Genomic DNA, 24,788 nt, shown 5'->3' with positions numbered 1-24,788 from the left:
AGGAAGATGTGAGTTCAAATCCTGACTCAGATACCACATGACCATTGGCCAGTCATCTAACCTAACTTGGCCTCAGTCTTCTCACCTGTAAAATGGTGATAATAACAGCATCTACTTTCAGTTGTTGTGAGGATAAAATGAAAATGAACGTGCTTTATAAAGTGCTTTGCAACCCTCAATGTGGTATACAAATGTTAGTTTTCATTATTGTTCTTGTTGTCATTATCCATTTAATCTCTAAAACATATTCCTCTTATAGGAAGTAGTTAACCTCAACTTATAGAAAAGGGAATCTGAGGACCAGTAACATGAAAGACTTGACTCAAGACCACACAGAAAGGCAGTTCAGTGCAGTAGGAAGAACATTAGCCTAGACATGAGAAGGCCCAGAGCCTAGTTCTGGATCATATAGAACAGAAGCTCCCAGGAGGATAGAGACAGTTTCAATTTTTTTACTTTTGTATCCCCAGCTGGATCCAGCACAGTGACTAGAATACAGTAAATGCTTAAAAAATTCTTGTCGACTGATTGATCCTACATTTCCTGACCCATCATTTCCTTCTCTGAGGCAGGTTTCCTTGTTGGTGATAATACTGGTCCTACCTATATCTCAGGAGGCTATGGGAAATACATCAGACCCCAGCCTCCCATCTAACTCTCTGGTTCTGTGTCTAAGAGATGATGAATGTGTATCTACTTTGAAACTATAAAGTGTTGGACAAGTGTAAAGAATTATTCTTATTATTAAGGTATTCGTGGGAGAGTCAGCCCCAGGCCAGAGCTCTTCTCCATAGACCAAGCTGGATTCTCTCCTAGGGAATGTAGAATTGCTTTATCAACATCAATTGGCATCTACACACCCCGCTTTTTGTGAGAAGTTATCCAACTGATTTTACAAATGGGAAAACTGAGGTATAGACAGATGATGAGAACTCACCTAAGGCAATACTGAATTTCAGAGTGAACGATCAGGCCAGAAGGTAAAACATGGACATTTACTACCTGCCTCCAAATTCTAAAACACAGAAATACAAATTAGCTGACAACAGGGTGATTCCAAGTCTAGAAAAATAACCATATAACTAGCTAGTTTTTATATAGCATTTTAAGGTTTGCAACGTGCTTTATAAATATTATCTCATGCAACAACTCTGGGAAGTAGATTCTATTATTATCCCTGTTTTGCAGATGAAGAAACTGAGGCAGGAAGAGATCAAGTGATTTGTGTAGGATCACGCAGCTAGTAAGTGTCTGAGATCAGATTTGAACTCAGGTCTTCTTGACTTCAGGTTCAGCAATCTATTCACTGTGCCACCTAACTTTGAGAGATCATGTAGCCTAACCCCTTTATGTTGTAGATGAAGAAACTTAGGCCCAGAAAAAGGAAGTGATTACCCCAAGGTGTCATAGTGAGCTAACCTGTGGATGAACGAAAGAACCATATTTCTGCTGGGTTTGTGATTTTGAAATTCTGGGATCCTACCATGTGTCCTATAACATAGTAGCCACAAAAGTGTGGTTGTTCTTCCCTTATTGTAGTGGACTTAATCCTTCACAAAGTAGGTCCTTAAAAAGGCAGCTATGGTTTGATTTAAAAAAGCATTAAATCTGGGGTCTGAAACCCAGAGTCCCAATCCCAGCTCTACCACCTATAAGAGTTTGGAAGCCATTTCTCTCTCTTTTCTCTCCTGCATTTCTAAGTTCTACTTCTGCTGCTTGAGGAACATCTTCCAAATGAAGACTTTGCTCCCTCAGCCCCCATCTCACTACGGATGAACTCCCCAGTTCTTGCTTTAATATTAATACCCTCCTCTCTTTGTAGAAACATGATAGGAAGGGGAAAACCTTGTTTTAAGCTATTGGATCTCTTTAGGCCTCAGTTTTCAAATCTATAAAGCAGGAATAATAATACTTGAGCTACCAAATTGACTACACATGATTGTTGTACAGAAAATGCTTATATGCCTTAAAGAGTATCAGAAATGAGAGCTATGATGATGATGGTGTTTTCATCTTTTGTATAATGGCACTCAGGTCAAAAATTCCTAGGATAACTCATTAATCTCTTTTTTAAAATACATGTATAATGTTCAATAGACTTTTGAAAAGGTGGATAGAATTATTTTTTTAATAATTAAAAAATTGTTGGGGCAGCTAGGTGGCACAGTGGATAGAGCACCAGCCCTGGATTCAGGAGGACCTGAGTTCAAATATGGCCTCAGACACTTAACACTTACTAGCTGTGTGACTCTGGGCAAGTCACTTAACCCCAACTGCCTCACCAAAAAAAAAAAAATTTGTTAAGATTCAAGTTTGCCCTCCATAGGCTCTCTGAAAGCATCCTTGGGATGACTTCAGTAGCAGACAAGACAACAAGGATAAGATATATACTCCTTCCTGTTTCCATGTGGTCTTTATCTAGTTTTCTGTGTTTGAGGAGCCTTTATTCTGTCATTTTTCAAAGCGATGACTTGATCTTATATCTCTATCAAGAGCCCTTCCTTTGTAGTAACTGCTTCTGCTTAACTCAGACATTTGTTCAACCTCTTTGTCGCCATTTTGTCAATTGAGTTTGGGTGGCTGTTGTCCATGGAAGGCCTTTTGCTTCCAGTTTTTGGATCTTAGCCATTCCATAGGCCCTGACTGTTGATATTGCCACCATCGCCACCTCTACTACTACAGGGGGTGGGAAGGTTTGGTGGTAGAGTGGAAAGAGTAATGGATTTGGAGTGGGAAGACGAAGGTCAGGTCTAAGTTCTGCTACTTACTACCTCTGAAACCCTGGGCAAACTGTTTAAATTCATTTTCTTCATCTATAAAATGGGGGCATTGGACACAGTAATCTGTAAAGGTCCCTTCCAATTCTAAATTTTATCATCCCATCATCCTGCATAATACAAAGTGAGGTAGAGTGGAAAGAGGGTTAGACCCAGAGTCAGGTTGTACCCAGAGTCAAGAATAAGGATTTAAATCATGTCCCTGACACAGTAGTTATATAAGATGGACGAGTCATTTCACCTCTCTGAGACTTACTTTCTTCATCTCTAAAATAGGTGCAATAATACCTGTAGCCCCAACTTCCCTGGTTACTGTAAGGATTACATAAGGTATGTATGGAAAGCACTTTGCATACTTAGTCACTTTCCTGAATCACTGGGTTAATATTGAGTCATTGTAAACCAAAGTCCACTGGTGTGTCTTCCAAACAGCAGACATTGAGTGCATATGAAGTTTATTATTGAGTCAAGAAAAAGAAAGGCAGAGCTGCTTCACTCTTGTGATTTTATCACCAGTACCTAGGACAAGGCCTGGCATATAGCAAGTTCATAATAAATGTTTAGATTGATTTTGTCTTTGTGTCCTCCGTGCCCTGAACATAGTAGGCACTTAATAATGTCAATTGTATCATTTAAGTGACTTAAAGGCTATTTGGAAGAATTCTACTAGACATTTGGTATTTTTAAGAAATTATTCATTTATTTGCACATTGATCTCTTCCTTCCCCCTCCTCCCTCTGTGATTGAACAGCCAAAAAACAAAAACAAAAACAAAACCCCATCAATGAGCATGCACAATAGAGCAAAACGAATTCCTACATATTTTATTCTGCATTTTAAGGGACATCTTTTTGTAAGGCAAATAATCATCCCATTTTCTGGACCTAAATTTTCCTACATTCAAGTGAGTTCACCTGCACACTGTAATTAACACATCATAGCTTCATAAATTTAGAGCTGGAAGGGACATTTGAGACCATCTCATAGTCCAGCCCCCTCATTTTACAGCTGAAGAATGTGAGGCCCAGGGAAATGAAGCAACTTGTCCAAAGTCACAAAGGTAGAAAGTGTCAGAGGTCAAGTTCTCTGACTTCAGGGTGGTCATGCTCTTTCCACTGTATTCTTTTCATAGTCACAATCATAGGATTTTTTTTTAACTTTCTTTCAATTTTCTTTTCTTTTCTGTTCCAAATTCACAATCATAGGATTTTGAGCTAGAAGAGACCTTAACGACTATCTAATCCAGGCTCCTCATTTTACATTTGAAAAAACTGGGGGCCTGAATAGCAAAGTGACTTGTCCAAGGTCACACAGATATTTGGTAGCAGAACAAGAATTGGCACCCGGCTCTACTTACTTAAAATATAACCTTCTTCCTACTACATCTCACTGGGTCCTTCAGGCATCCTGGCAGGATCACTGAACTGGGAAGAAAGAGAGCTTGGAGTAAGTAGTTGCAGTAAAATGTATTGAGACTGCCCTCTACTTCATTTATTCATTCATTCAACAGTCATTTATTAAGCACCTATCTTATGCATGCAAAATTTTGCAAGGGGGCCTCCCTTCCAGCTTCCTGAATTTGTTGGGAGCATCTCCCAACCCATAAGAACTATTTGGCTGTAACTGTGATCATCCCTTAGTTTTTCAACTCATCAAGGTCAAGCTGCCTTACATATGTTCCCACAGTGTCAAAACACTGATCAGAGAGACACATTGGAGAAATGGTCTTGAACTTCTCATGTGTTCGCTGCTCCTTGAACAAGATGCAGTCTCTCTCTATTCCTCCCCCAACCCCTTCCTACTTCCTGGCTTCTCAGACTATACTTTCAGAACCATCCACCTCAGAGATGTCCCCACTCTGCATTCCCACAAAATGCCTCCTGAGACTTAATAGTTCTGGACTCTTTCTCCAAAGAGTCCCAGTGAATCTCTGGCCCTGAAGCACTGTGGGAACATGGCAACCCAATAGAGAAAGGCCCCTTTTTGATGAGCTCCTGGCTTTGATGAAAGTAGACAGACAAGAGAAGATGGCTGAGACTTGAAGACATTGAAAAATCGTCAGAAGTGATGTCCTTGAGCAGTCTCCCTGGGAGCTCTGCCTTTGTTGCTAGGGGCCAAATTTATTTTATAATGCTCATATTTTATTGTCTTTATTTCAAATGCACTAAGGCAGCTCCGTTAAACCATTTACAGCAAACCAATAGCCAGTTGAATGTACTGCAGTAAATATATTTTCAGTCGATGATAAGTATTTAATTGGGGCTTAATTAATTAATGTTCGAGGAGCATTTGAGATGCTTGGATGAAAGGCGGGCTACAAGAGACAAGTGCTATTATTCTATTAGCAGTGATATTTTAAGGCATTCGTAATCGTAGGTGTTATAGATCTAAGCAGATTAAATTCACTGAAAGTGAGCATTAAAATTGGTGCTGTTGTATGAACCCCTCCCTCTTTGTTCCCTCAACTCTCCTTTTCCCCTCAGAACAAAAGATGATGAAGTTGGTCCCGTTCCCCAAAGGGTATGAGAAAAGACCAAAAGTTAGAAACTAGTTAACATTGGAGAAGACTCTTCTGGACTCATTTTGATCTGGGGAAAGGATTGGGAAGGGGATGGGTGGGCATTGGTTGACTAAGGATTCTTAGGTTCACAATGGCAGTGAAGGAAGGTAAAAAGACCTTGGGCTGGGAACCAAGAGACCCAACTCTGTCATTAGTCAGCTCTGTGACCTTGACAAGTCACTTACTTCATATCTCTACTGTATTTTTTTTTTTTGGTGAGGCAATTGGGGTTAAGTGACTTGCCCAGGGTCACACAGCTAGTAAGTGTTAAGTGTCAGAGGCCAGATTTGAACTCAGGTCCTTTTGACTCCAGGGCTGGTGCTCTATCCACTGTGCCATCTAGCTGCCCCTACTTAATATCTCTAAACCTCATTTTTCCCATATTTAAAATGAGCTGGTTGGAAGAAAATTATCTCTAAGCTCCCTGCCAGCTTTAACCTCCTAGGCCTTTACACAGAGCTTGGCTATGGGAGTGCAATCATCTGGGTTTTCCATATGCGGGAACCCCAACATTCTCACACATTGAATTCTGGGTACTTCTCATTCCTCCTCACTCACATCCTAGTGTGTTCACCAGAGAAGGTAAAGCCATGTCTGGGACTTACTATGTGGGGCAGAGAAAGCTGATGGGTTTTAAACATCTGGAAAGAAGACCTCAGCTCACCTGAGGCTGGATTTTCATCCTGGGTTGCAGTTAGGGAAATTTGAATAGGAATTTTAATGAGAATTTCTTGGGAATTCTTCTGGAGTTACCACATGATGAAAACCTGGGTGTTTTTGTTTACCTCTTTTCCATACCCCGCCCCCAACTTTATGCAACTTACATCAAATTGAATTTGCTTCAGTGTTATTACTGTGTTTCTGTATTCCACAGAGGCTAGTGGCTGATATGTCATGGGGATTTCTTGGCACTGAGGATTAAAAGGTATAGGTGAGCGGGGAGCCTGGTGTTCACTGCTCTTTAGAAGAAGGGTGAGGCATCTTCATTGATTTCCTACCACCTTCCTGTTAGCAGCTCAGAATTATAAAAACAACTCTGAGACCTGGAATGGAACATTGAAATCTAAACCAAACTTTCACATTTCACAGATGGAGAAACTACTGTAAGTGTTCAGAAAGTACTGTGACTTATCCACATTGGCCGAGTCAGGACCACAACCCAAGTCTCCTGTCTCCAGCATTCTTTTCACTGAAGTACACTGGATGGTTAGTACAAGAGCATGGGAAACAATTCTGTACAAATCTTTCTCCCTTTCCAGCTTCTCTTCCTATATTTCTTTTCTTTTGTTGGTTATTTGGGCCCCTGCCCAGATCTTATAGTTACCATGGAAGAAGGAAATAGACCTAGGAGCTGATTATTGGAGATCCACCAGGCCATCCACAGAGTTACCCCAGCTCAGCTCCCACAGACAGATCAATGTTATCTCAAGTTTCCCAACATCCACTCACATGTCAATTCGACCTAACAAAGGTGTATTAAACCCATGCTAAAGGGAAGGCCAATGTGTAAGACACAGTATAGTCCTTGCTCTCACAGAATTTTTTTTTTTTTAGTGAGGCAATTGGGGTTAAGTGACTTGCCCAGGGTCACACAGCTGGTAAGTGTTAAGTGTCTGAGGTCGGATTTGAACTCAGGTCCTCCTGACTCCAGGGCCGGTGCTCTATCTACTGCGCCACCTAGCTGCCCCTCTCACAGAATTCTAATGTAGACAGATGCCCTATGAACAAGAGGCAAGGCTCTATTGGAAAAAGCACTAGATGAGGTGTCAAGAGGCCAGGACTGGGGCCCCACCTTTGCCACTTAATAGCTGTTGTAACCATGTAAAAGTTGCTTAAACTTTCTGAGTCTCAGTGTCCTCAGCACGGAACAGTAGAAAGAGTTTGAGTTTGGGGTTATGGGGACCATAGGTTTTAGAGCTGAAAGGGACCTGAGAGGTCATCTAGTCCAACTCTTTTATTTTACAGATGAGGAAACTGAGACCCAAGTGACTTGCCTGAGGTCACATAGGTAGTCAGAAGCCTGGAGTTTGAATTTTGCCTTTGCCAACTAGGACCCCAAGCAAGTCACTCAAATTCTCTAGATTCTTTAATTTCTCAGCTTCCTCATATACATACACACATATATATGTATATGTATGTATATATATATGTATGTATGTGTGTGTGTGTATATATATATATATATATATCGGGGGTTGAACTAAATGACCTTCTACCTCTAAACCTATGACTTTTGGAGCTGTCCATTAAAGTCCCACTTCAGTCTCCCAGGGTTCTTGTAATGGAATCTGGAATGGAATGGAAGTAACACCAACTCTCTAAGAAAATTCTAGAGCAGACATATAAGGCTACTGAATGCGGGCAAAGCTTTGTGGGGTAGAGGAGTACTAAAGATAGAGGCTTTAAGCATTGGACCTCAAGGGACCTACACTGTAGGTGGGGGGTTGAAATACAGTTATTTAAATGGTAGCCCCTACAAGTAGGTAGCCTCATTACTCCCTATTTGCACTTCCTCTTCAACCTCTAGACCCCAATCTTGCAATAGCTATGTGTGTAGGCATTCTGTTCACTGGGGATTGACTATATGCTAGGTCCTGTGTTGGGGGGAGGGCAGGTTACAGAGGTGTGTAAGTCCTAATGCTGGTCTTCCAGAAGTTCCAAGTGTAACCAGCATGCCTACTACTAGGAAACTGCCTGTCATATAAGCAAGCATATAACTTAGTGCTAAACAGACTTCTCTGGTCTATAGTGATATGTGATTGGCACACTGGAGCTGGAAGGAGGGGGCTGTTTAACTGGAAAAGATGAAGAAGACTTTGGACAGGAGAGGAGAGAAGTCAGTCTTGAGCTAGGCAACTCAGAGGGGAAGAGGAGAAACTATGTATGGGATTAGTGATGAGGCCCAACCTTTCTGGAGCAGAGGCTGTGTTGGAAAGCAATAGAAATTCAAATAGGGCAGAGGCAAATTATTGAGGGCCCTGAAGGCCAGGCAAAATGATTTGAATGAGCAGGATTGGCAGGGCTCTGAAGCCCTAGAATAGGGAACCACTGAAGTCTTCTGAGCAATGATCAGTGAAAGGGAAATTTAAGGAAGTTAAGTGATCTCCCTTGAACCCCAAATGTTTTCGCAGAAAAGCAACTCAATTCTACAGAAACAGGTTGCTACACACACACACACACACACACACACACACACACACACACACACACACACACCCCTTTACCAAATCTGGGGGTGAGAATGTCCCAAAATGACAGCATCTCCCTTAGCCAGAGGGAGGCTGCAGAGCCCTGCCAATCCAACTAGACATCACTTATCTCTGGCTCAACTAAGCTTCGGGCCCCTTCTGGCCAACCCGTGGGGAATGAGGAATGGCAGCGGGGACCCGGTTGGAGTTGGGGAGCCTGAGGTGGGAATGGGGGGGGTGAAGCACCCATTCACCTTGTTTGCCACCTGTATTTTATAGCCAGGGATGGGACAAAGCGAAGGAAAGAAGGCGAGAGCCTAAGCGCTCGCTCCCCCAGTCGGGAGGCATTGTCTCGGGCCCCGCTCCAGGGCTCAAGGGGAGCGCGCCCCGCTCCCAATGCGCCTGGCTCCTAAGCAAGGCTGCAGCCGAAGCCGGGGCTGTTCTCCGCAGCGCGGGCAGGAGATGGAGGCTCTCCTTGGAGAAGGCTTTGTGCTGGTGGAGTGTAACTGAATATTTTTCTCTGCTTCCCCCAGAGGAATTTTTCCATTACCCAGGCAGCACAGAACGTTTGCAGTCTTTTCTCTCCCTCGCTCTCTTTGCTCCCTCCTCCTCCTCCTCCTCCCCCTGCCCCCCTCCATCCCTCCCCACCCTGTAACCCCTGGCACGGCTTACCAGAGGCGCATTGTGCAAATGTAACCTTTCAGCAGGCCCCGCCCCCGCCAGGAAGCTTCGGGGCTCTGTTGCCAGGAACGCAGCCGGCTCGGAGCTGGAAGGCAGCCCGTTAATCAGAGACGGCTGACAGAAAGTCAGACATCCTGGGCTACAGATTTCTGCTCAGACTCCCTCCCCGGCTCTCCCTGCCTCGCTCGCTCGCTCGCTCGCTCTTTTGTTTCCCCCAAGCTCTCCAGCCTCTTCTCTCTGCTGGGGCTGCGGGTCTCCCTCCACTTTCTTCTCTCTCTCTCACTCCCCACCTTCGCCCCCCACCTCTCTCCCTCATCTCTCTTCTCTCCTTCCATAGCTATCTTCTCTTCTCTGTCTCTCCTCTCTTCTCTCTCTCCCTTCCAGCTTTTCCTCTTTTTATTCCCCCCTCCTTTCTTCTCTTTCTGTTTCTGTCTCTCTGTCTTTCTCTGCCTCCTTCCATCTCTCCCTTTCCTTCCCCCCGCCTCTCCCTGTCTCTCTCTGCTTCTGTCTGTCTCTGTTTCTCGGCCTCTCCCCCCCTTCCAATTCTTCCCCTCACCCCCCCCCACCTCCTTCTCATTCTGTCTTTGTCTTTCTCTGTCTCTTTGTCTCTGCCCCCCCTTCCAGTTCTCTCTTTCTTTCATTCCCTCCTCCTTTCTCCTCTTTCGACCTTTTCTCTGCGGGTGATACCTCATCAGGACCACCTTCTGCCTGGCATCACACTCACAGAGCCCCCAGCCTTTTTAAAAAAGCTGCCCCAACCCCGGGGGAGGTGTGGGGGTCGGGGAGGAGGACCTCTACTGAGTTTACTACAGGGAAATGAAAGGTGGAAGTTTTAAACTGGGCTGGGGCGGGGGGAGGGTGGTGAGAGAGGGTTCCTAGTGCCCTCCTATGCCTATTGAACCATGAAGCTCCTTCTGTGGCTGGGGCACACAACCATCGGGGTCTCACATTTGGCCTCTGCCTGTTTTTCTTTCTCTACTTTCTTCCCCACCTTTTCCCATCCATTTTCTTTCCTAATAAACTCCACTTCTCTCTGACTCTCGGCTCACTTTTTTTTTTTCTGGCTCACAAGTTAAAATGAATGAGAATCAAGACAGCAAACCTTTAATGAGTACCTGCTGTATATTGGTGGGCCACTGTGCTAAGGCCCTCGGGCTAGAAGGGCTACAAAGAGAACTAGCAAAGTTGACTGAGGAGCTCACAATCCAGATGGAGAGTTAGGGCAGATCAGACCTAAAGGGATGACTAAGAATGCAGTCTGCTAAACCCCTCCTTTTATTCCCATTCCATTGCTTCAGCTTCTTCGAATCCCAAGGAGCTCAAAACCCATTTCCAGTATCGTTCACATTGGTTCTCATACCATCTGCATTCCATGCAGGGAATGGTCATCAGGACAAAGATGACAGCCCGTTGTATGGGAAACAGAGATGCCAAGAGGGGAAATGGTCTTGCAGCAGCATAGAGCAGTATAATGGGGAATGAGAGATCATGGGATCTCAGGGCTCCAACAGCCTTGGCAAGCCCCTCATCCTTTCTGAACCTTTTCCGTCATTTGTGACATGAGGGGATTGGACTAGATGACCTCTAAATTCCCTTCCAGCTCTATGATCCCAGGAGGTGATGTGACCTTGAGATTTAGAAATTACCTGTGTCATCCTCAAAGCTCATCGGACCCAGTGTTGGCTCCTCTCCTAGGCACTGTTCTTTTTGTTCTAACTGGCACATAGTAAGTGCTTAATAAAATGTGCATTGACTGACTGACCTGTGACGTCATCCATGATGGGCACAAGCATGGGGCATAGGCATTTCCAGCATGGGAATGAAAGTTTCCAGGAAAAAAAAAAAGGCAGGAAGTGTTAGGGAAGGGTGTTGTTAGGCAGGAGGAAGAGGTGGATCCAGAGGAGAGATGATCTTCCTGTCACTCCCTCAATAGAGAGATTCTCCCGGCCCCCCCCCCCCCCGTCGCCCTCCCCCCAAAAAATCAGAGAGGTAGTTTTTGTTTTGTTTCGTTTTATTTTGGTTTTGGACTCTCGCACCCTGAGCTCCTCTTTTCTCCCATTCTGAGTCAGGAATATTTTACATTCATGGAGACTTTCCATCCATCAAGCTCCTGGACTTTCAACTGGATTCGACCAACCCAACCTGACACTGTGGCTAAGACCCTCCATTCAAGCCAGGCAAATCCCTATTTCCTATTATCCCAATGCACTTCAACGATGTTCTCCCACCTCTCAGTAGGGGATCATCACTTGATGCTCAAAGGCTTTTTCCACTCCTCCCTGCACACCAAGAACACAGGGCTGGCTTCATCCGCCTATAGATCCTTTACTAACTACGTCCTGTCCCTCCCACAGGCACTCTTTCATGGGCCCCACATCTCACAGGGCACTGGATCTCAAAAAGAGGACAGAGAGGACCAGGCACTAAGCATTTGTTAAGTACCTCCCACATGTCAGGCATTGTGCTAAGCACCAGACCAAGAAAGCCTTCCTTATATTCTGTGGATTGGGACAAGTACAGCTATAGTTTTTTTTTTTTTTTAATCAATCTTCGAGGGCAGCTAGGTGGTGAAGTGGATAAAGCACAGTCCCTGGATTCAGGAGGACCTGAGTTCAAATCCAGCCTCAGACACTTGACACTTACTAGCTATGTGACCCTGGGCAAGTCACTTAACCCTCATTGCTCTGCAAAAAAAAAAAAAAAAAAAAAAAAACCAAACAAACAAAAAAATCAATCTGCAAGGCTTTGTTAATGTTTGATATTTATTTATACTTATGACTACAACTCCCAGTGATTACCTAGCACTCCCACCCCTGCAAACTCCCACTGTATTTACTATCCATAGCTCTCTTTTGTGTGGCTAGCTCTTGCATTGTCTTGAATTTCACTTAAATTTCCACATGTGTCTTTTCTCCCAGCTGGACAGAAAACTGAGGCAGTATGGCATGGTAGGAGTAAGGAATACCTGGGTTTGGCGCTTGCCTCAGACATTTACTGGTTGTGTGACCTTGGCCAAGTGACTTGACCTCTCTGAGCTTATTATCTCATCTGTAAAATGGGGATTGTTATCCTTATTGCTACCCTTGAATTACCTACTTCACTAGGTTGTTGCGAGGCTCAAATGAGATGATATATGTGAAGTGCTTTAGGAACATTAAAGGTATTCCATAAATTTGAGTTATCATTATTAAGCTCTGAGAGTATAGGGATTCTAATCCATCTTTCTATGACTACAATATTCATCCAGTGTGTTTTGAATGGTACCAACTATAGGTGAATCACTGTTCAAAATATAATTCTGAATATCTTATTGCTTGCCCTCAAGTAGCTTACAGTCCAACAGGGAAAATAAGAAATATACAAAAACAAAAATTCAAATAGTGCAAGATGAGTGCGTGGGAATAGTGCAAATAAACTGTTTTGAGAGAGGGGGGGGGGGAAGAGACCACTAATGGTCTGCTTGGAGCATTGGGGAGGGCTTCCTAGAGATGGCAGTATGGGAACTGAGCATGGAAGGATGACTAGTACTTGAATAGCTGAAGATGGGGGGTGAGGCATTCTAAGCAGTCAGGAGGGTACAAGGCACGTTTAGGGAAGAGGCCAGGGGGAGATGGTTTGCCTAGAGCTTAGGGGAAATAACAGAAGATAAGGCTGGAAAGGTAGAGTGTGCTCAAGAGAGCGCCTGGGGTAGGGTGGGGGGCAGGAAGGAGAAGAGGGGAGCAATTTGGCTTGGTAACTTGGCTGTGAGGGCCAGGGGCTCTTGGCCCATCAAAAGGGTATGGTGTTTTTGTTTGTCTGTTTGTTTGTCAAGCATCATTAGCCCTGGGAACGAAAAGTAAACACAAGCCCAATTTTGCCCTTTACCAGGCTACACAAACACTAATAGACCCTTAGGAGGAAGACGTCAGCAGCTAAGTAAACAAACCACTGGCTTGAAAACAGAATGGTTAATATAGGCACAATCTACTCGTTTGCTGAGTATAGAGAGACATTCTTCAGTCCATGAACTTTAGCCCAGGCAGAGATATTTGCCTCTCTTATCTTTAGCACCCCTAGGGCAGGAACCAGAACTCCAGCATCTATTCCAGGGTCCCAAATGAAGTGGGTGATCCCTGAGTGTCGGTTGACTAAATGACTTCCCTCCCTGCAGGACAGGGCAGGTCTAGGGGCTGAGAGGAGTTTGAGGAATGTGGAAAGAAAGCTCCCCACACTGAGACTTCCTTGGCGCAGGCTGGGCAAAGCTGAGCCCAGGCAATTAATCCTCCCTGAATTCTTCCCAGAGGGTAAAAAGGAGAGCTCTCTGAGAACTTCTCCTGCTCCACCTATCCCCAGCATGTTCAGCTTGGCCAGGTGGGTCCTTAGCATCAGAATCTTGGAACTGGCAGAGTCCTTAGGGCTAGGGCAGAATCACTGGAGGATCGGTTCAGGAGACTAAGGTTATGTTCAACTCAATATTTATTAAGCACCTACTGCATGTAAAGTACTATGCTAGGTCCTGGCTGTTGGGGTGGAGCATAATATTCAGCATATTTTATCTGCTTTCTTGGAGAGGAATCTAATAATGATGTTTGTTGAGTCTGGAAAAAGTCCTAAGCTCAGACTCAGTTGTGTGACTTCTCTGGGTCTCAGTTTCCTTGAATATAAAAAGAGAGAATTGGGCTAGTAGTAGTTGTATTACAGTGGAAAGAGCATCAGCTCTAGAGACAGAGGACTTTGGTTCAAATCCTCCATCTGACCCTCACTACTGCGTGCCATTGGGCAAGCTTCTTAAACCTGTCTGAGCCTCAATTTCCCCATCTCGAAGGTGAGGGAGTTGAGTTCCATGATCTCTGAGGTCCCTTCCAACTCTAAATCTAAAATCCCTTCTATATTCAAAAGACAAAAATAGTGAAGGTCATTCCACTTTGTTATGCCTAAAAGGGCTGTGTCCCTAGGTGGCTGGAAGTACTGTGTCTAAATCCTCAAAGTTAATCATTCCATTGTGTCAGCACCGGTCAGTGAGTGGCCTCATTTTCCACATCTGCAAAATAAAGATGGGAGGAATGGTGTTTAATGGGGAAACGGAGGTAGGTATCCGCCTTTCGAAATGGCCAAGAGGCTCTGCCCCTTTCTCTTTATTCCAATTCAATCCAGTAAACATTTATTAAGCGTCCAGAGTATAGAACAGGAGCAGGTATAGGGCAAGGTAGAAAGTGTATCTAAGATCCATCCCTGCTTTCACAGAACCTAAGCACCCCAGGGCAAGGTCATGATGGTACCCAGAATAGCCAAAATTGTTTAGGAGGACAGAATGAATCTCTTGGCTACATGAAATGAGTAGCTTGTCTTGGACAAGCTAATAATGTAAAATTGGGCTAGTTGGAAAGAATGCTGAGGTCATGCATTTTTGCATTAGAACATCTGTGGGCTGGGAAACCTCAGTTCTTATTTACAAGGTTACTTTAACCCTCAATCCCTTAAGCTCTGTGAGGCCCCAGTTGGGGAAGATTGAACCCAGCATATTTTCCATTGCTCTTTGCTGCTCTGGGCTGGCTGTGTGTGTGTGTGTGTGTGTGTGTGTGTTAGAAGGCAGAATCGGTTGTGTTGTGTGTGCCCCAACCTTTAAGGAATGATCCCCTTAAGTCCCCCCAAACCTGCCTCATTCTAACTATCTCATTCCCTTATTACCACCCTAGTCCCAAGGACTTGAAATGATATCAAGGGCTAATCAGGTAAGATTTAGTCCTAGGAAATATAGAGTTTACCATTCCTTTTTCTTGTTCAAAAAAAGGGGTGGGTGAGGAATAGAGGCAATAAGCTATAGTGGAAAGAGCCCTGGGTTTCAAGTGGACTCCAAAAGATGAAGAAACTGAAACATTAAGGGACCTGCCCCAGATCACAGAGGTAATAAGGAACTGAGCCAAGATCTAAATCCTGATCCTTTTCATTCCTAATCCTGTATCAAACTTCCTTAGTCAATGGTCCCAGATTAGAATCCTGGCTTGGCTACCTAGGCATGACTTTGGCTAAGTTAATTCATCTCTCTGACCCTCAGTTTCCTCATCTGCAAAATGAGAGGGTGACAAAGGTCCTTTTCAGCTCTAAACTCACGAATTCGTGTGGTTCAGTGGAAGGACTGCTGCATTTGGAGTCAAAGGAAGCTAGGTTTGAAACCGTGCTATGCCTTTTAAGAGCTGAGTGACCTTAAGCAAGAATCTCCACCTCTCTGGGTCTTTTCCTCAGTCTCTATACATCTGTTAAAAGGTCTGTATAGATGACCTCTAAGGCTCCTTCTGGCTTTAAATCCATGATCCTGTGATCCCTACTCCCCCCCCCCACCACCACCACTTTCTCCTTGTCACATGCACCATTTTAGGCTTCCTTTTCAGACACAGAAATTCTGTTGCCCCCACCCCCACCCCCTTTTGCCTCTCTCTCTTTCTCTCCCTCCCTCCTGCTAGACTGACTTCCTTTCTCATGACAGGGGCCAGCAGGATGAGAGGTGAAGGTGAGGGGACTAGAGGGGGTGGGAGTGTGGGCTGGAATTTTAGTGTCCCACCAGGGTGAGTTTAGTTTGGAAGGGAGCAGGCGGATCTGAGCTCCTTGGAAGGCAGTCGGGGCTGTAACCTGAGCTCCAGTTAAAGCTGATTTCTCCCCAGCCTGGACCCCCAGCGTGTCTGTATTTGTGGAATGCAGCCTGTGTGGGGAGTGTGGATAGGTGTGGGGGAGGGCTGGGAAAGGGGGTAGCCGAGGGGAAAACCACTTTGAAATTCTCTTTCCTCCCCTTCCCCTGGCTGAACAAATCCCACCACCCCTCTTTGCCTTTTCCCCCTCCCCCCAATTGTTTTGGGAGTTTGTTGTGAGGGTACCAGAGAAGTCCAAGGCAATCATTTAGGAGGTTTCTCTTAGTGCAAGGGACTGGTCAGGTGGCAATCACCATTGTCCTCTTTCCTGTGCCAGCCCACCTCCCCCCATCACTCCCTGAGAATTCCAAGCCCCATCTCCAACCCTTTGACTTTGGAGGGAATGGACAAAGATCGAGGCAAACACCCCCATACATTCCCTCCATCCAGAGCCAGAAGGATTCCCAGAACATAGGCAATTGGGCTGGAAGGGGCCTTTGAGATACATTTTACAGATTAGCAAATGGAAGCTGAGTAGTGAAGTCCCCAGACTTCAAACCTCATTTTTAGACCATATACCTTCCTCTTCGGAGCAGTAGAGCCCCCCGAATTTGAGGCACACCCTCCCTAAATCCTACACACCTTTTTCTTCCCAACGTATCCTGGACCTGGGAAGTAGATCGCTTCACTATATGGGGAGAGGGGATGGTCACCAATTCAGGATTAGGCGTAAACTCCTTGAGAGCAAGGCTGGATTCATTTTTTTTTTCCTTCTAGTGCCTAGCACAGTGCCTAACACATAGCAAGAACTTATTAGATATTTGTTGACTTGACTTGAATTGACTGTCTTTGGATTCTTATTGCCTACAAAATAATATCAGGCCCTTAATGTAGCACAGATGATAGAGCACTGGTCCCGGAGTCAGGAAGATCTGAGTTCAAATCCAGCCTCAGATACTTACTAGCTGGGCAAGTCATTTAACACTATTTGCCTCAATTTCCTCACCTGTAAAATGAACTGGAGAAAGAAATGGCAAACCACTCCAGTATCTCTGCCAAGAAAACCCCAACTGGGGTCACAAAGAGTCAGACACAACTGAAAAATGACTCAACAACAACAACAAGGTTTGTTGAATTTAATTCAAAGTTGTGACAAAACCCAGAAGCTTGAGGCTGCTGGATCCCTTGAATGATTTATCTCTCCTATACCACCACCACTAGTCAGGCAGGCAGACAGGCAGTAAGCATTTATTAAGTACTTACCATGTGCCAAGCACTGTGCTCTGCACTGAAGATACAAACAGAAGCAAAATGAAGACAGCTGCTGCCCTCAAAAGGCTTACATTCTAATGGAGAAGATAAACACACCAAAAAAGGACATGTAAAAGGGAGAGGGAGAGTACTGAGTGAAGGTAAAGTCAGCAGAATCAGAAACAGAAGTAGGAGAATAACGAAGGTTAGCCAGGCTGGGTGCTCTCCAAAATGGAGGATCTGAAGGAACTTACTAATAATGAGGGGCAGCTAGGTGGAGCAGAAGATAAAGCACCAACCCTGGAGTCAGGAGGAGAGTGTTCAAATCTGACCTCAGACATTTACTAGCAGTGTGACCCTGGGCAAGTCCCTTAATCTTGATTTCCTCCCCCCCCCCCAAGTATAATAATAACAATGAAAGAATGAAGCCAGAGGTATGAGAAGACCCCCAGGTACTGAAGGAAGTTCTAGGGTGTGAAGGTAATTGAGGTAGTGTGGTAGTGGTGGTGTCTGCAGAGATCTTGGAGGGGCCCCTAATCTCTTTGGACCATGGGAGAATCTAAAATCCTCATGTTGAGCATGGGCGTGAGATACAGTGAAAAGAACATTCACCTGGGTTCAAATCCCCACTTTGATGCTTACCACCTGCGTGACTCACTTAACTTCCCTTGGCCTCAGTTTCTTCAGCTGTAAAATGAGGAAGTTGGAGTAGAAGTTCTAGCTCTAGACCTAGAATCCTAACAGAACCTTGGGGAAAGGAGGGTCCTAGAGTCTGGTGGCCCTGATGCCTTTTCCAGTTGTCAGCATGGAAAGACAACTCTACTTGGAAGGGGGGAAATTGATTCCCAGTCTAGACTCTGACTCTCTTAACAACTATATGTCCCTGAATATATAGGTCCACTTTAACCCTTGGGACCTCAGTTTCCTCATCTATAAAAAAGGGATAATAATAATAATAATAATACTCATGCCACATTGAGAGGTGAAGATTATAGGAACTGGAATTATTAATATTATGACTCAGGACACAGAGTTACCAGAAGGGGTGGCCCATTTTAATATGGCTCCAGTTAAAGCCCAAAGGGGACTTTTTAAAGAGGACCACCCTGCAGGAATCAGTGAGTAGGGAAACAGGCACCACCTCCCCAGGCTCCCGAGAGAGAGGTCTGTATGAGGACGTTTCCAACAATGAAATTCTCTGATGTGTTCTCCAGACTAGCTTTAAATGCCCCCAGCCAGAGGACCTCCACTGCTGTCACAGGGAGGTTGGGGGTATGATTCACTTTCCTCCTTATACGGTCAACAATCTCTAATCCTTAGTTGAATTTCTCTGTCTCTGTCTGCCTCTGTCTCTGTCTCTGTCTCTATCTCTGCATCTTTCCATCTCTCTGTCTCTGTCTCTCTCTCTTTGTCTCTCTCTTTCTCCATCTCTCTGTCTGTCTCCCTCTGTCTCTGCCTCTCTCTCCATCTCTCTGTCTGTCTCTGTCTTTCTCTCTGTGTGTCTTTCTGTCTCTGCCTCTCTCCATCTCTTTCTCTGTCTCTGTCTCTCTGTCTCTGTCTGTGCCTCTCCATGGCCATCTCCCTTTCTCTCTAGTTGTCTCTCTTTGTCTCCGCTTCTGTTTTTTTCTCCCTCTCTCCTCTACTTTGCCCCCTTGGGAATGTCACCCTCTTCAGTGCTGTTGTCCATCTCCACCCCCCCCCCAATTTCTATTCCTTTATTCTTTCTGAAAACTCTCTTCTGCTGGTTTCAGTTCTGGAAGGAATGTGAGCTCACTGAGGGCAGAGACTTTGTCATCCTTGGGTGACTTCCCTAATAATCAGAATCCTTTTCATTTTCCTCTTCTGTCCCCCAATTCAATTGAACCCACTAAGTATTTATTATTGTTGTTCCGTTGTTTCGGTCATGTTGGACTCTTCATGGCCCCATTTGGTGTTTTCTTGGCCAAGATTCTGGAGGGGTTTGCCATTTCCTTCTTTGGTTCGTTTTACAGATGAGGAAACTGAGGCAAATTGGGTTAAGTCACTTGCCCAGGGTCACACAGCTAGTACATGTCTGAGGCCAGATTTGAACTCGGGAAGATGAGTCTCCCAGGCCCAGCACTTTTTTTATCCACTTTGCCACCTCCCTGCCCTGAGTATTTATTAAACATCTGTTATTTGTTAGGCCTCAGTTCTGGGTCCTGAAAATACGAAAATGACAACAGAATAAACACCATCTCAGCCTTAAAGAAGCTTTCATTCTTTTGGGGGAACATGAAGCTGGAGGGGAAAACCCATTATGTAACTGATAGCTACGTCTGGCATGATGGTGGTGAAGGAGAGATCTCAACAAAGCCCCCCAGAAAATCTGAGAAGGGAAAGAACATTTTCAGCTGGGGACTAGGAAGACTTCACGGTTAGAGACAGCCCCTAGCAGGCGATGAATTCAAGCATTGCCTACATAAGAAAGTTGTCATTAGAGACAGCTTGGTGGCAGTGGACAAAACACCTGGCCTGGAGTGTGGAAAATCTGAGTTCAAATCCAACCTCAAGATGCTTAACACTGGCTGTGTGGCCTACTTAACCTGTTTCCTCCCAATTCTTCATCTGTAAAATGGGGATAATAATAACACCTACCTCCCAAGGTGGTTGTGAAAAATCCACAAGACACTTGTAAAGCACTTAGCACAGTTCCCAGCACATAGTAGGGACTATATAAACATTAGCAGTATTCCTTGGTAGTTAGGGCCCTCTGGGAAATTTGATCCCATCCCACCCTCACTCACACTATCAGATGAGTCTCTTTTCTGTTGTTCACCATTCCTCTCACAATCATACACGAAAGAATAGGGCATGCTAGTGATGTGAAGGGGCAGTTAGGTGGGCCTGGAATCAGGAAGACCTGAGTTCAAATCTGGTCTCAGACACTTACTAGCTGGGGGGCCCTGGGCAAGTCACTTAATCCTGTTTGCCTCAGTTCCCTCATCTGGAAAGTGAGCTGGAGAAGGAAATGTCAGGCATCTTTGCCAAGAAAACCCCAAATGGGATCACGAAGAGTCAGATACAACTGAACAACAGGGATGTTGTAAAGGTATAAATGACAAGACTTGACAATTGGAAAAAGGATTTTAGGATGTCACCTAGGTTGCCAGTCTGGGTGACTAGGAGAATGTAACAGGAAAGTTAGAAAGTGAGGATGGTCTTGGGGAAAAGATTATGAGTTCAATTTTGGAAGTATTGAGTTTGAGTTTTCAAAGAGGCATCCAGTTCAAGATTTGTAACATGCAATTGGAGATGTAAGACTGGAAGTTACGAGAGAGGTTAGGGCTGGGTAAATTAATTTGAGAATCATGTGCATAGAAATGATAGTTGAATCCATGGAAGTTGATGGGATTACCTCATGAAATAGCATAGAGAGAGTCTTTGGAGGAAACACCCACAATTAGCAGATGTGACCTCAATGAAGACTGAGAAGTATCTGTCATGCAGGTAGGAGAAGAACTAGGAAAGAGCATGAAAACCTGATGAAAAGGAACGGATCAAGGAAAAGAGGGAAAGTGATAGTGTCAAAGGCTACAGAGAGGTCAAGAAGAGGATGATTGATGAGAAAAAGCCATCAGATTTGGTGATTAAGAGAAATGTAACAAATCCATTGTGCTCTCACTCTCACTGCTGTAGGGAACTTCAAGTGAGGAAATTCACCAGAAATCATTATTTAATGTATGAGAGTTACCTGGAAAGCATGGAGAGGCTACACAGCCAAAGGCAACATTTGAACCCAAGTCTTCCTACTTCTGAGGCAGTCAATCAATGCATTATATTATAGTGACTCCAATAAATAAAGACAATGAAGAAAAACAATTTTTAAAAAATTTGACCCTGTCTGAAGAGTATGCTTCATTTTACACCTATGGTCCACTACCTCTCTGCCAAGAGGCATTTTCCCAAACAGACTGTAAGTTTCTTGAGGACAGGGAACATCTTAAATCTTTGTATCTCTCCAGGGCACCTAACACAGTTCAAAACTGCAAGTGCTCAATAAATACTTGTTGAATGATACAACTAAATTTTCTCCTGCTATGAGGTAGATCTCTTAGGAACTATGAGAGTCCTTTTACAGTACTGACAACCAAAAACCTGCTCAGACATAAACTCTATTGTGTAAGCCAATCAGTGACATGGATTGAAATGCAAGAAGATGGGGTGGGGTGCTAGTGGGGAAGCATCCCCTCAGCCCACTGCCTGCTCCCAAGGAACAGCCAAGGGTTCCTTGAACAATCAGATGAAGTCACATAAAGAGCTCACCCCTTCTCAAACTAAATTCTAATCCTAGCATCGTCCCTAATGGGGCTGTGGGAACTTTGGGTGAATTGCTTGGCTTCCTTTTGCCTCCGTTTCCTCACCTATAAAATGAGAACAACATCTGCTCTGCTTTGCCAACCTCACAGGACTCTCTATGAGGAGAAATAGGAGACAATGGATGTGGAAAAAAAAATTCTGGGACAAATGTTTCAGGGGACCCAGATGGATCAGTAGAGGTGCTTCAGAGTATGTGCATAGAGATGGAAAATTCTCTCTGGCTTCTGGAATGTAGCTGCCTTCCCCCAAGCACAATCCTTTCTTCCTCGCTGTCCACTCTCAGCCATGGGCTGTATGCCACCTGCAAGCACTATTTCACCTTTAATCCAAGCCAACCTCGAGGGCTAGTTTTCCAGTTTGTGAGTGACGTCTCACAGACTCTCAGCTTCTCCCTTTCCATAGTGAATGAATAATTAACCTTGATAGGATATGACCTAAAACTAACCCAAGAAACCCCCAACTCAGTTCCTCCCCACCAGGACCTAGGCCTTGGTTTGGGCCCCCAGGCTCTTCTCCCTTACATTCTTTCACATGCCATTGGTCTGACTGTGGGGAAAGAGGCTTCCCCAAAGCAGCAAGGCCTTTCCACCAAAAATCTGCCTTTCCCCAACCAATCCAAACCTGCTTCTCGGACCCTGACTCTTCCATTTATTCAAGAGTCTGGACCTCTTGCTTCCTCCAGGAAGCCTTTGGGGATTAACCCAAGGAAAGATTTCCTTAACTCACAGAATGCTAAATGTTGAAGGAGTTCTAGTAATTATCTAGTTACTGGTGGGTTTACCCCCCTAATATGACAACTTTTCTATATGTATCACTCACATACTGGAGTCTCTCTTTCCTACACTCTCTGGTGGGAAATAAAACCATGTTTGATCATGCCTCATGTGAACACCAAGTCTCATAGAGTCTGAGATGAGAGCTCATCAGATTCAACCCTTCATTTTATAGAGGAAAAGACTGAGTTGGCAGAGAGGGGGTGGCCTACAGGTGCAAAATGGGGTCTATATTTTCAAACTTAGCCATTGTGTTGATATGTTTTGCTTCCACTTATTTGTTACAAGGGAGGGCTTGGGGGAGGAAGGAGGCGTGAAGAAAAGAGTCAGTAAACATTTTTAAATGGATAGAAGAGAGCAGATGGAAGTTCAGAAGGTTACACCGACAAGCAAGGACGTTTTGTAGCTACTGTGTTAAATTTAATATATGCTTTTTAAAAGAAATAAATTATGTAACAGGTTTCCAGTTTCATTGCCATTCCCTTTTTTGTTCCTTGTACACTGAAATGCTCATGTGCATTAAATTATATATTATATGTGTGTGCGTATATATATATGGTTATTTATGTTTATGTATATGAAATCTGAGGCCCTGAGGAGGAAAGTGACTTGCCTAGGGTCACACAGTAAGTCAGTAAGACACAGTAGGGTAGAAACAGTATCTTGTCGAGATACCTGGGTGGGAATACCATCTGATTCTCATAGGTGGCCTTCATTAGGTCCCTTAATCTCTTTGGGCCTCAGTTTCCTTATCTGTAAAATGGGGATAAATAACTCCTACAGGACCTACCTCATAGGGTTATTGGAAAGAAGGGATTGGGGCAGCTAGGTGGCGCAGTAGATAAAGGACCACCCCTGGATTCAGGAGTTCAAATCTGGCCTCAGACACTTGACACTTACTAGCTGTGTGACCCTGGGCAAGTCACTTAACCCCCATTGCCCTGCAAAAAAAAAAGAAAGAAAGAAAAGAAAAGAAAAGAAAAAAAAGGAAGGAAGGGATTTCATAAACTTTTAAAATGAGCGTTATTATTTTTCATGTTGAGGTAGAATTTAAGGCCAGTTCTCCTGATTCCCTGCTAAGCACTGGCTACTCTTTACACTACCCCTCCTAGTGACTATTTGTTTATGGACTGGTATTTGCCACTGCCTGTTTTTCTGCCTTTCTCTTTTGGACGTTTTTGCCTCAGTGTCAGCTGGTTTAGACCATCAGGTTGGGTAGAAGAGTGGGAAGACTCTGGGCCCCCAATTTGCCAACCCAGCCAGAACTTGGGTCCCTCCTTGGTTGGGATTCTTGAATGATGATGAATGGATTTGGCCCTGAGACTGTGCTGGGGCTTGGCTGACTGCGCACTCAGGCTTTGTCTGAAAGGAAGAAATTCTAGGGGAATCCAGACCCAGCCGTTTGGCCAACTGGTATCAGATACTCACAGAATAATGGGGGGAGGGGAGAAGGCAGGTGTGAGCTGGGCAGTAGAACTCAGAGAAGCATGGAGGCCAGTAGGCAGGGTGGTTTCTCTGAGTGCCCTATGACTGGGGGAGCTGGGGGGGGGGCGGCATGGCACAGAGAGAGCCTGGCAGGTCGACGGCTCCCAGAGAGACTCCTTTGACTTGGCACACCCAAGAAGACCCCAGTCAATGCTGTCTGGGGCCCCCAAACCACCATCCTTCCTCCTCTCTCCACACTCAGCCCCCAGCTCTGCTCCTCAGAGGGAGAAAACTGTAGTCAGTTTCCCTGAACCCAAAGGTGGGTTCCGGGGGGCCAGGGGAAAGCAGCTGAGTTCTATCTGTCTGGCTTTGTTATTCGCCTACCCCTGCTCTACCAAACAACAGGCCGTCCTGTTGAGCACCTCCCTATTCCCTAGATCCCCAACCACTCATGCTGAAACAGAGGAAAACACATTTCTTTATTCCTGCTTCTGTTTCCTAGCTTCCCAGAAGTGTATGTCTCTACGTAACTCGTTTACTCACTTAACAAACATTTACTAAGGCCCTACTATGGGCAAAACACACACATACAAACAATAACGATAATACTTCCTCCTTTTACACCCCATTCTAATCAGACCCTTCTGACAGCCCCCAGAGATAATTAGGGCAGGGATTATCTCCTTTTTACAGTTGAGGACTGTGCCCCTGAGAGGGGAAGGTGACATCCTAGGTCACACAGCAAGTTAGTGTGCCTAAACCAGAACTAAAACCCAAGCCTTCCAACCTACAAACACAGGTCTCTCTCCATCCCAGCCACTTCCTCCTACATTTCTCTAACCAGCCCCGGGCAAAACTGGGAAGTTTTTGAAGCTAGTTTCTTCACTCCAACTGAGCAAACTCGGTCTTTGTAAACTAGCCCTTTGCTTCCCACCCCACTCTTCTCCCCTTTCATGATTTGCATTCTTCCTTTGGCCCTTTCTCTTGGGAATGAGGGAAATGCCTCTGATAATCTCATTCACCATGAGTTGTGACAGTCTTCCCAAATGAACCTTCCCAAAAGGTTTGAAGTAGAATGTGAGCCACTTGCAGCCAAGGGCTGTCTCTTTTTTTATTTCCACCCTCAGCACCTGGCTGGCTGGTTGGTTGTTGTCTTTTGTTCTCAAAGAGAACCAAAATAAGATCGCCCGCCA

The 24,788-nt window shown here is 44.8% G+C and overlaps 1 long non-coding RNA gene across 1 annotated transcript; it reads right to left on the bottom strand.

Moving 5' to 3' along the window:
* Positions 1–916: 916 nt before the first annotated feature.
* On the bottom strand, positions 917–9,379 carry LOC122743426. Its single transcript, XR_006354991.1, has 3 exons — positions 9,198–9,379; positions 4,135–4,201; positions 917–1,015 (listed from the first exon to the last, which is right to left on the bottom strand). It is a non-coding gene; the product is annotated as an uncharacterized LOC122743426 (long non-coding RNA).
* Between the last annotated feature and the right edge of the window lie 15,409 nt (positions 9,380–24,788).

Source organism: Dromiciops gliroides, chromosome 2 (genome assembly GCF_019393635.1).
Source record: "Dromiciops gliroides isolate mDroGli1 chromosome 2, mDroGli1.pri, whole genome shotgun sequence".
NCBI lineage: Eukaryota > Metazoa > Chordata > Mammalia > Microbiotheria > Microbiotheriidae > Dromiciops > Dromiciops gliroides.
This window is presented reverse-complemented; position numbering and strand designations above follow the sequence as displayed.